Source organism: Helicoverpa armigera, chromosome 19 (assembly GCF_030705265.1).
Source record: "Helicoverpa armigera isolate CAAS_96S chromosome 19, ASM3070526v1, whole genome shotgun sequence".
Classification (NCBI taxonomy): domain Eukaryota; kingdom Metazoa; phylum Arthropoda; class Insecta; order Lepidoptera; family Noctuidae; genus Helicoverpa; species Helicoverpa armigera.
The window spans coordinates 1,640,614-1,653,808 of record NC_087138.1 but is presented as its reverse complement, the minus strand read 5'-3'; the positions used below and the strand labels follow the sequence as shown (position 1 = coordinate 1,653,808).

General features: G+C 35.4%; 1 long non-coding RNA gene and 1 other non-coding gene across 2 annotated transcripts; both read right to left on the bottom strand.

Annotated features, from left to right (window-relative positions):
• Positions 1-3,157: 3,157 nt before the first annotated feature.
• Positions 3,158-3,229, bottom strand: Trnae-uuc (transfer RNA glutamic acid (anticodon UUC)). The gene has a single exon. It is a non-coding gene; the product is annotated as a tRNA-Glu (tRNA).
• Positions 3,230-10,365: 7,136 nt separating this feature from the next.
• On the bottom strand, positions 10,366-11,538 carry LOC135118211 (uncharacterized). The gene is made up of 2 exons (XR_010277429.1): positions 10,802-11,538; positions 10,366-10,645 (listed from the first exon to the last, which is right to left on the bottom strand). It is a non-coding gene; the product is annotated as an uncharacterized LOC135118211 (long non-coding RNA).
• Between the last annotated feature and the right edge of the window lie 1,657 nt (positions 11,539-13,195).

The window sequence follows — 13,195 nt, the reverse complement described above, 5'->3', positions numbered from 1 at the left end:
CTATAATTTTCGTAATTAGTGCGAAAGTTAATAATATTCACTGTAACGTGCTACTGAGCGAAATTAACGTTACTGCGATTTTTTTATGAATGGACTGTGTAATTAGAAAAACTGTTATTAAGTCTACCACTGTTAATTCGCTCAATGTCTTAGATAATCCCGTATGAAACACATCCTTTACACGTAATTTTCCAAAAGTCTTATAAGTCATCACATAGTAAAAGGCTAAAGTGATTTGTAATTTTTTTAATTGAACTGATTTTCATGGGCACCGAGATATGGTACAAGTTGTGATGGATAAGGAAATATTGTATTTTAGAGTCAGTTTAAAGCGGCTTGTTATCTGGTTACGTAAAGTTTGTAGTTCGTAATTGCAATAAAATAAAAATACTTATGCAGTTTGTATGTACTTTCTGAGTATATCTTAGACACCAATGGCTGATAAAAAGGTGAAGGAAAACGCTCAATCCTTCCCCGTGTGAGAGGAGGCCTGTGCCCAGCAGTGGGACGATAAAAAGGCTACTTTTTTATAAAAATAATATCGAAACTTTTTGCGGAAGGATTCCACCCACAGACTGACCGCGGCAACAGGCCATTAACCTTTACCACCTTTACCGATCAATCGATCATCCATAACTTTTGTTTCCGCACGAGTGATCGCTGGATCGACTATTCATTCGGAATCAATCGAATATTCATTAATATTCAAAAACTAGAGGAGCACGTGGCTAAGTAATAACCCAAAGGTCAGTCATAAGGATAAGCAATGCTTGGTGCGTTCGGATGAGATGGCAGAAAGTCTGACAGTCTGATGATGATGATTATCGGCTACGGCGCGGCGGCTGTTCTTATGTAAGGATTAGCCAACTGCTCAGGACGTACATAGTATAGCGAATTGTAGTGTAAAGTAGCCTGGAGCCTGGAAGTTGATGATTGATACACTCGTGCATCGGAGAGCACGTTTATGTCGGTTCTGCGCCTGATCTCTCTCCGGTTGTGTCGGATTGCCGTCCCATCGGACTGTGAGAGTGAAGGAATTGTGAGTGCACTTGTGTCTGACATCGTATCCGGGTTGATCTTGTTACTAGGTTGAAGAGATCAGATAGGCAGTAACTTTTTGTAGAGAACACTGGTACTCAGCTGCATTCGGACAGACTGGAATCGGACCCTATAATTGGGATAAGGCTAGGCTGATTTGTATCTGTATGTATCTGATTTGATATCATACGAATAATTATAAGTAAAAAATTATTATTATATATTATTCAAATTTTTAATCCTACACGCAGACTTTTCAGTCCAATTTAAAAATAGAACTGCGATATTTATTCGTTTAAAATATATCTCGATGTCACGTATCGTCCTGAAGTCTGAAGGTGAAATATTATCGATTTGATATAACAAAACTAAAATGTTATATGACCGTTTTATGACCGTCATGCTTAGGTCTGAAATACTAAAGATTGCCCACTGTTTCACTTGTGTCTTGAAGATGTTAAATACGTATAAAAATGCCTGAAAAAAATATGCGTCAGGTATCTTTTTTCAGTTTAGGTTTCAATTGGTCAGTTTTGTTATCCTTGCAAGAAAGATTTATGTTGGATAAATAAATGAGAGATAAATCAAGATATAACCAATGAGATTACATGTCGTATTTAAATTTTGTGGTTTATTAAACGTACCTATGTTTAGAATATAACCTGAATAGATGTACATAAGAATAACATAGACTACTTTATCCAGGGGCGGTAACAAATTTTCTCTTCACATGAGTAAAACCAAGGGACATAGCTTGTAAAATGTAAAATTTAAAAAGTGTATGCTTATCTTTAACACAACTACAGTGTTTTCAGTAAATCAATTTTGTAAAATAATTGGGATCGCCTCAAAATAAAAGTTTCTTGTAAATATCACAGCTTGATACTTTAACTAAATTCTGAAAACCAATGAATACAAATTATTTGCTTGAAAATTTTCTCTAAAGATGTTTTCATAGGCAAATATTTTTAAAAGCATTTTTCTTACTTAAGTACATACTTATGTTGGACATCTGGTACCTACTTACCAAAGAAATGTATCTAAGAACCTAACATAAGCGGTTTTTATGCAAAATTCTAATATTCATAATATCATATGGAATTCATAAATGGTCGTGCATAAAAAATACTTTTGAAGTTTTTATTGCCTTGCCAGACCTTCGAATGGAATATAGTAAAATATTTAGAAGCGATGCCTAGTTTTTTCTCGTAGCAAAAGTGTCAATGACCGCTTTCACTAAGTGGTGTTTTAATAGATGATTATTTAGTATAAGCGATTCCATACGATGTTTTTTTGCATTATAAAAAAATTGGTAACAATAAAAGTAGGTACTGGGTCTGGAATTGAAAAAGACAGCATGCTGCTTTTGTAGCTAATTACAATCTGTTTATTCTATGAAAATAAACAATTATAGACAATTTCTACACTACTTGGGCTCTGTTTGTTAAAATGTTCTTATGAGACAGCGATGAGGAGATTTTTTGATGCAACTTTTAAAATATTATTATTAATTTCAGTAGGTAAGTGTACAATAATAGGTAATAAGTTAGATAATAAGTGTATATAATTTGACTATTTTTTAAATTAATGTAAATATTTCAATTAAATTAAAACCTTCTTGCCATGTCTCATTAGACAAAACTTTACCTATCTCAAAATTTACATACATATATGGATGGGCTTTTATAGATATTAGCTCTAAAATAAAATGAACAAAAGACCAATAACAACAATTTGTTCCTACCACACTATGTACTTACCTACCTCTAACTCTGCCCACCATTTTTTTACAGTCGCGTAATTTATTTCGCAACAAAAGGCAACAGAACGAAATCATTAAGCCGCGGTTGACTCTGCTATAGCAATGGAAACAATTTACCGTAAATGCAATGGTCCACTGAAATACTGACGAATTACTGTACTGCTACCAAACTGGGATTTAAAAACCGGACTTTTATGCTGGTTCAAAAGCTTTAATATGGATTTTTTTGTTGTAAAAGATGATTTAAAAAAGTAATTAATGTTTTTGGTAGTGTAAATATTTTTTTGTAATATGGAATTAGTATAAAATAATATGAATGTTTAAAAATTAATAAGCATGAAAAAACAAAAAAGAATATTCCCGTACCGGGAATCGAACCCGAGCCTCCTGGGTGAAAGCCAGGTATCCTAGCCACTAGACCATACGGGAGATGGATGAAGGATTGAAATAGTACTTTCAATTCTAAACAGCTTTGTAAACTTATCTTTTTGTCAGATGGTCACGATTTCTTTTAAAATCCGAGGCCATTTGGTTTTCTACGTATTTGTGACGTCATCTGTTGTGAATGTATGGATCTCAGATGTTTTATGCAAATCATATCAGTTATAAAAAATATTGAAATTGTTACGCAATATCTAAATTTTCGTAGTTATTTTTTGTATGAAGTATGTATGTGTATATTTACATATTAATTAAACGAAACACACGCTCCATAAAATAACTACAAAACACCAAAAATAACTTACGCCCGAAAAATCCCGAAAATCAGGCCAGGGTTTATACTCCACAAGTTATGTGCAATCTTCATAAAATCCCAACTGTAATCTATTCGGGCCTAAGCAAACGAGTGTTAATGGCCTTTCGCCTCTAAGGCCCCGGGCCCTAAAATAACAACACCCATGTGATTTGTGAACCAGATTGCATACACTTAATTTTTTTTGCGGTAACCGAAAAGATGGTAGAAAAGTTTTTTTTTTTTGATAAGGGTATTTTTTTGGAGAATAGCGTTTTTTTTATAAAGGTAATGTGGGTTTAGGGTTTATTTTGTTTTAATTTCTGGGTTTAAGGTAAGATAAAATGATTTGATAACTATTTAATTTAGTTCGGACAAATCTTTATAATATCGTAAAGTTTGTTTTTTGAATGTGGTAATATCAGGAACTACTGATCGGTTTCATGAAATTATTTCAGTGTTAGATAACCCCTTTATCTAGGAATATAAGACAAATGCTACTTTTTAAGAGGGTGGTTAATCCCACGGGAAGGGAGTAACACCGCTGGCGGAAGCTAGTAACCTAATTACATTCAAAATTGACTGTAACTCCGTAAAGAAAATGGCGGCGATCGATCACGCTCCAAAAATCAAGACAGATCATCTCAGCACTAAGCCGAGATCCTTCAAACAAATGGACCAAAAACGAAAACATAATCAGGAACATCTATCCATCATAACAAAAAACATAAAAGATAAATGAACGAACCATTGTTAGGGATCGTTATACAAATTCCATTTGAAACAAACGCAAAGGGGCGCGATTCTACTAATTTTACTTAAGCGACATACGACTGAGATCCAATCACGACTCAATTACGATTGAAGCGTATGTGGCATTCCGCTAATGCTATTTTTTAAAATAAACGTTTTAATCCGTGATTCAATAATGAATCATATTGTCTGCAAATTATTTACGATTGCAATATGATTTTAGAACAAACTACCGTATAGACCAAATGGCAGACCAATCGAATGTCATTGGAATACGATTGGTTATTAGTAGCAGAATGCCCGCTAAGGTTAAAACTGCTATTGCGATTCAATTTCTTACCTTGTATGTACTTTCTAATAAATCTTGGACACCAATGGCTGATAAAAAGGTGAAGGAAAACATCTTGAGGAAACCTGGACTTTATTGTCTGAAATCACCAACCCGCATTGAGCAAGCGAGTTAATGCTCAATCCTTCTCCGTGTGAGAGGAGGCCTGTGCCCAGCAGTGGGGCAATAAAAAGGCTGTAGGTAACAGTAACAACAGTAACAGATTCACTTTCTATTAAATTTCGACATTTAACTTAGCAGAATCGGGCCCCAGTTGAAGGCGAAATAATATTGAAAATCCTTAATGACCCGTTTTTGCTCAGACACCTATTAAATGGCTGATCATTTCGGCGATCGCCCTTCATTTCCTCGGCTCGATGAGCTCATTTAAGCCCCTACTTAAGGAAGGGCGTATAAGTACGATTCGTCTACAGATTATTAAATTTAACCGATGGGAGGGACGATAGATAAGGGAAGATAGAGTGTTTCTAAGTTGATGCAATTTGGAGTTGTTTTGATGAAAAGTATTGATATTTTTGTATAAGCATATTTATTTATGACTAGCTGTTTCTCACTCTTCAAGTACCCATATAAAATATAGCCTGTGTCACCCGGAGATAGCGTAGCTTTATAGCTGTGCTTTTTTCAAATCAGTTCAGTGTTTTGGGCCTAAATGGGCCTAAATACACATAATTCATTAAAACATTCATGTAAACAGCAACAGTACATAATATGTAATTTACAGTCTTCAAAAATTACAAGTTCAAAAAGCCTATCAAAAATTCTATATCACAAATACAATTAAGCTGACAAATAAAGCAGACAGGTGTAGAAAATGTAATACTTTGTAAACAAAATCTTTACATAATATTGCAAGTTAAAAAATCGCAAATTTAATTATAAAAAAAAAACTTATATTGTGCGCTCAATCTTACGTTAAAATGACGTAGAATGCCAAAGTTTGGAGCGTAATTTTTTTCTACGTAATTAGGATTCAAGTTTGTAAAGGATGAAGCAGATTGTTTTTAAATATCTTTAGTTTTACAAAATAGTAAATTTAATCTAGACTCTAATGGCTTAGATTATGAGATTTCGTTCTAGATAGATGAAGCAGTTTAGTTAAGAGCCGGAATTTTATAAATGATGCTCGGATCGGGCGCTTGGGAGGAAAAGTTTTGCTTAACGTGGGTAGTTTTAGATTCAGTGCTTTTAATGTCTATGCGATTGGTTATACAATATGCATCAGCCCCGGATCTAGGGGGGGGCAAGCCGGGGCCCATGCCCCGGGCGGCAAATTCAGGGGGCGGCAAAATCAGGTGGCTGCCAAATTCACACTTCACAGACCAATGGACTACTCATCATTTATTTAACATTGACCACGGAATAAATAATAGCACAAGTACAGCAATTTTATGGCCATATCAACTTGACCGATACCCTGAGCGCGGTGTGAGACATGCTGCACGATTGCACGAATATTTATTATATTCACGAGACGAAGTTTTAGCAAACTAAAACTGATTAAAATTATTTGCGATCATCTATGAGCCAGAAACGCATATCGCAAATTTATTTTTATTTTAAATCCTACTCCTCCTAAACCTAAGGTGCAGGGCGTGCGAATAACCTGGGCGCCTCGATCTCAGGGGCGCCGCGGGACGCCCCACCACCAGGAAATTTCAATGAAATTACACCCTTCTGATAAGGAAGTTTCACGTTGTATCATGATACTGACAAAGTTTCTAAAAAGTCGCCTTCGCTTTGTTTGATTGATCATTTTGATTATTTTGCACTTTTAACATCCACTAAGTGAAAAAATTCGCGCTCGCTACGCTCGCGGCTAAGTGACAATGTATATACATTTTTCTGATTGTTTATTACTTTTATTGACGCACCGAATCAACGAACACAAATGGCACTCGCTCTTATCACAGTTTCTTTTTATTTGTACTTACATAATTCCCAGTTTAATTTGTGAGTCATCAAAAAAGTTCGCGCTCGCTACGCTCGCGGCTACTTGTTGCTTTACAATGTACTTAATCATCAGGTACTTTTGCGTCGTGGGCTCAAAAAATTTTGCACTCGCTTCGCTCGCGCTTTATTATACATACTTTGCCTTCGTTACTGCATAAGTCGGGTGTAGCAAAAAACATTTTTACGGAGTCTTCAAAAACAAAAAAGTTTGCGCTTCCGACTCCTTGTTACTTTACAGCGCTTTTTAAAACTTATTAACTTTTTGTGTCCCAAAATTAAAAAATTTGCGCGCTCGCTTTGCTCGCGCTAGTTTTTACGGTTGCATGAGTCTGTCTCAACTTTCATAACATAATCCTGGCCAACAGTTGGATGTTGATTTGGACACCTTTTTTAAGTCCTTTACCTACCAAAAAAGTGACTTTCGTTCGAACGTTCTTATTTATATTCCTTATAACTACTCTAAGTACTTCGATCAATATGTACAGTCAACTTCAGGTCAGTGGTAACAGTTTTATAGAAAAATCGTACTTATTACTATTGAGTTAAGGTGCATGACAGTTACCACTGATGTGCGGTCTACTGTACTACTCAAAATCTTTCAATACATAGGTGACGTTTGGGTGATGATTGCACCCAAGCGCTACATGAGCTAGAGGCGGCCCTACCTGCCTACATAGTGATAGCTGAAATTAAATGGATGATAAAGGTGAATAAACATAAGTAGGTAGGCAGGGCGGCATTTTTCAGTTTTTGCCCCGCCTAAAAAAAATTGAAGATCCGGGGCTGATATGCATACCTACTAATACGATAATGGTGATAGTGGTGATTAGTGGAATCAAATAACCAACCAATAAGTTATACGTCAATATTTTAGAAAAAACAATAAGAGAATTTTGTCGTTGCGTGACCGATAAATAAAGTTGGACTTTTTTTTGTAATACTTACTAATAAATAGCTTCAATGTCAACTGTTTCAATATAAAAAAAACTTTCAATAAGTAAATTCCATTTAATATCAGATCTCAAAATATTAAAGCAATATTTTAAACCGGTTCTGAGAAGTCATAATATTTCATATCCTTTGGCATTTCTTCAATAGCCTTAAGAATATCTTAGAGGTGGCACTCTAATCAGTATTGGATCGTTCACAGGCCATCTTGTATGCAAGGCTCACTAGTTCTTGCATTTACTTAGAGTAGAGCTGCACGCTTCGAAGAGGCTACGTCCTACGTGAACGATTAAAGTGATGCGAGGCGAGGCGATGGCGATTGTAATGAAATCATTTAAAAATATTGTAAGTAGTATTTTACGCCTTGATTTCCCTTGGTTAATGTGGAGAACATTTTTTTTGACGCATCGTTCGTGCAGCCATTTAGGGGCTAGATATTTGAGTAACAACATGCTCTGGTTTATATTCTGGTTTAGAAGTAAAAGAAAACTGTTTTTTTCTTAATTTTTATCGTCTATACTTGCACATATTCTCGCTATAAAGTATAATCGATATAGCTCGCAGCCAATTTTTTTAGGCAATTTAACACCGCGATAACATTAATTTTTATAGCATCTCTTCGCTGTCATATCTCACGTGGGACATGTGGCTATATAATAGTCACTGAGCGAAATGAACGAACTCAATTATATTAATGGCATATTGAATGAACGTTTTCATATGACATCGTTGATTAATTGTATTTCAAATTTATTTATGTCTAGACTAAGGTAAGTTATTGCATAGGTATGTAGATCTATAAAGAGTTATAGTTTTATACTTCGAACTATTGGATGGTTGGAAAAAGAACTTTGTTGTATGTTGTTTGATCGAGGCTCAATTGTTTTGTGAAGTGTTCTTTTTTGGAAAACATACGTGTTGTAAGCAGGTACTTTATACATAGCATGAATAATAGGTATATTGTTTAAAGATTTATATATTTTTTTTAACGACGTCAAAAATCATCAAATGACCCCTCCCGCTGTGGGTTAGCAGCGGTGAGGGAGTGTCAGACTCTTACTGACTAAGAACCGTCGTGTTCCGTTGTGGGCCTTTTATGTACCAGGGTCGCGGTGACTCTTTCGAACAACCCGCAGCCCAACTAGGAATATCTCAAAAAACTAATATTTTTTCCAACAAAATAACACCAAAAAAGCTTCTATGGTCAATAAAACACATAACAATTTTTAGAATTCGTATGTCTGCCCTTTTGTTTAACTTTTCCCTGAAAACGCGTAATTGGATTTACCTGAAACTTTTACCTATTACCGTGGAAACAAGCATAGTTTGTAAAAAAAGATTAAATTGCTTACACCAATACACATATACGAGAGATCACAATGTTACAGGAAACAAAGCTAATATAATGATATTAAAAACTTATAAAAAACAAAATTATAAATCTAAAAATGCTAAAAAAGTTTTTTTTTTGTGTATTCAGTGTTTCTTCTTCACTGTTTTATAATATTATCAGATATTTATCTGAGTGTTAAATATGCTTGAATATTTTTCAGATATATGCGAGTAAAAAAAAAAATACAAACATGCGAACTGAGAACTATCTTCTTTCTTTTAGGGAAGTTGTTTAAAAAACTTGATATCGTATCTATAGCTTCGTTTTTCTTCAGCGGAATCAATTAATTCCCCATACCTCTATATTGCCCTGCATATTTTAGATTTTTCCCGAGAACGTATCGAAATTGAAAAATAACAAGGGAAAATCATAGTTCTTGGTAGTAACAGAGTATCGTTTTAATTGCTTTTCAAAAAGTTGTATAGATCTAGGTACATTCTCCTAGTTCAAATATTTTTCGAGTTTATTAGATAGATACGGGATTTTTTTTGTGCAACAAGGTTAGCTCAAGTGATGCAAAGGACATTGTTCCGGCTCCATACATGTTCTGCCTAAGAACCGTTCGAATGGAAAGTGACTTCTATAAACTCTTTAAATTATATGGAATCCTATGAAATAAGTTTTCACGAACGGACACTTCAGGAAACTAAAATAATTACGAAAAAAGTTAATATTTTGAGGTTATGAATAAAAAATAACCAAGTTTGCGTGAAATATCAGAGTAATATTAATTAAAAATCAAACTACACTATACAAAATATCAACAACACTATGTGCAGCTCTATATGTTCTCTTCTAGATCTAGGGAAAGACTACTCTACTAGATACTAGGAAAAGAGATAGTACCTAGTCAAGTTTAAGATAATTCTTTGACAATGATCATTTTATAAAGTTGCATTTTCTGTCTGTCCCTATGAATGCTTTAGATCTTTAAAACTACGCAATGGATTTGGGTTCGATTTTTTTTAATAGATAGAGTAGGTCAAGAGGAAGGTTTACACCAAGGTTTTACATTGCCACCGTGCGAAGACGGGGCGTGTGACTAGTTTTCATAAATGCTTAGAATTTATATGAAAAACAACTACCTAAACGCTTTTGCTTTCAACGTTACGTTTCTTAATATATAGTGAATCCACTTTGGATTTGTGATAAAACGCATAAGTATCCAAAATGGAAGAGTTCCATTCACCACAATTCATAAAATCGATGTTATTACGATAGAGAATTGTTTATTTAAATGATTGTTACTACTTTTATATTAGACAGTTACCTAGCTATCTACATGCCATAAGGCGGGAATCGAACCCGCGGTCTATTACCAAGAAGGCACAGACCATACTAAAAATGTGATTACCACACAAAATAATTTAACAGTTAAAGTAAGGTTTACCAATAACAATGAAAGAGGTTTTCGAGGATGTGCAATAAAAACAATATTTATATTCAATTAAAGGTTTTTAATCATCAATATTTCTCAATAATATATTATCTAAGAACTGGGCAGGGGGTATCTCGCCCAGCTTAAATACCAAATTATAGTCATTATGTGGGCACAACAGCCCACTGTTCTACGCCCAACGATACAATTGCAACAGTAACGCCTGATGGTAGGAGCTTCTTACAAAGTACACAATTGCGTCCAACAGTGCATTGCATCTTATTATGCTCGACTGCTTCAGACCAACACGTCGTACATATAAGGTCATGAGCTTCAACCTGTAATAAATAAATACAATAAAACATTAGTAAATGTCAAGTAACTTGCAATTGTGGCAATTAATTTGAAAACCGAGAAATTGTGTGCTTATGAGAACATAAGTAGGTAGTAACATTCTTATCAAAATTAGAAAAACACTTTCGTAGACCACTTACCATACGGGGAACAGTCCATTGTTGTATGCAACGAAGTATATCTTCGTTTTCTAATACCAAAGAACCTCCAGCAGATCCACAATTTATACAATATTCTATATTCTGCATCCATTGTTGTAATTATAATACAACTAAATTCGATCACAGACAGAGCAATATCCGAAAATGCCAGGAAAACCAGTCCATTACACACAGCCGAGTCTACCAAGTACGCAATCTAATCGGAGTCCGTAATCAAGCTAAAGTTGTTAGAATAAAACTATGAAACGCATAGAAAATCACAAAAGAAACGATAGTCTCAAAGCAATCAAACTGACTTCTAGCAAACTGACTGAAGTACACCAGTGTTGCCAATTACGAAAACTATAATCCTACTCGAATGCCAAGCTAGAAATTCGCGATTTCGCTTAAAACATATAGAATACTAGTTTTTTTCTAGCTAGTCAATTTAGGTATTTAAATGAATAAAGTGTTAGCAACTAATTCTAATAACCGACTTCGGAAAGGAGGTTCTCAATTCGGTCCGTATTTACCGAAATCGCGAAAACTTCCGAAACTGACAGCACTGGCTGACGGAAACATTTTAAGGCATAAATAATTGTGACCCAACTTTTTATTTGGAATTTATTTATTTGAAGTGTCCGTGGAAAACGAAAATATGTTTCAAACAATAAAAAATTAAATGAAATTTATAGTATAATTTATATTCACATCGGTTCTTAGGCCAAAATTGAACAATGTCCTTTGTTTACTCTATACTTACTATAATAATATTTTGTAAAACCAAGAGCAATAAGTATCAGCTTCATCATCTCCCGAGCCTTTTCCCAACTATGCTGGAGTCGGCTTCCAGTCTAACCGGATGCGGCTGGGTACCAGTGCTTTGGACAAGGAGTGACTGCCCTATCTGACGTCGTCAACATAGTTACCCGGGCCACCCAATATTCCTTGGTTAGGCTGGTGTCAGACTTACTGGCTTCTGACTACTCGTAACGACTGCCAAGGATGTTCAATGACAATATCAGCTTGTGTTGAGTAAATCTCTCTCCCTGAACCCGGGATTTCGTGCACGGCAGTTGCGTTTACAGCCAGTGAGACAACGCAGGGGACTTTAAAAAATAAACATACATGCAGAAAAAACACTACTTTTATATTCATATTTTTTTAACTATAAAGGGCACGTAATGCAATAGAAATTCACTCCAACTTCTTACCTTTTTGTAAAAGGAAAACCAGGATCTCGGCAAACGGGAACTTTACCCAAATGTCACGACACTATTCCGACAGACGTTAGTGTCGCAATTTATGTCAGGTAATATTCTCACAACTGACACTAACTCGAATAAATAAACAGAAAACAAGTGTAAGTAAAATAAATAAAAGAGGTAATATTATATTCTTGTACGGTGCTGTAGTATTTTTGGTTTGTTTGGTGACTTTATTTTTATACACCACTTGCTACTTTGATATAATTAAACTTTTTTGCTGAAATTTAACAGCACTATCACTCTGACAGATTTTCCGCTCGGATCGTGCGGATGATGTTGCAAACAATTGACAATTACCGGTTCAAAAATGTCGTAAAAATACCGAGCGACAGATTTTTTATGATTGTAATGATTTGCTACGGATGGAAGGCGACCAAGAGGGAGACCAAGGAAACGCTGGAGGGAAAACTTGGACAGCTTCCTCTCGGACTGGCCTCAAGCAGCGATGGATAGAGAAAAGTGGAAGGCTTTGGGGGAGGCCTTTGCCCAGCAATGGGACAGCAGAGGCTAATTAAAAAAAAAATGATTTGCTACCTAGAGATAAAATCGCCTGTGTGAAAACGGAGTAAAAGAAACTACTGTTTGTAAGTGAATTAACTTGATTATACATAGCACGCGTTTCATGAAACACAGGTACCATATCATCGCTTTGACTTCTATGAAATCCGCTCAAACTTGTCTCACAAATATCTTCCTATCGCACGCTTGATCGATTTGCATTTGTTTGTCTCCTCCAAAACAATACGCGGTGTCTTGAGCTAATCACATTTACCATCTCCCTCTTTCATTCACAATCATCAACACCAAAGATTAACCCAACATACCATTCTAAAAGAAACGCTTTCTAAGAACCGTTTCAGGCTTCATGAAGTTTCCAATTTCCTTCAGCACAAATCAATCCTTATACGCAAAGGGGGGGTACATTGGAGTCTTAGACGTGTGAAGACGTTTGTGGCCAGATAAGGGGTATCTGGAGCCCATTTGCCGCATAGCTGATAATTTCCGCTGCACGATGGTGCCATTTACCCTTCGAAGAGTTGCAGGTGGGTATCCAGTGGGAGAGGGTAGTGAGAAGTTTTTTGAAACTGTCAGTTTGTATCTCTTGCTCTCGTAGCCGCAATTTGGA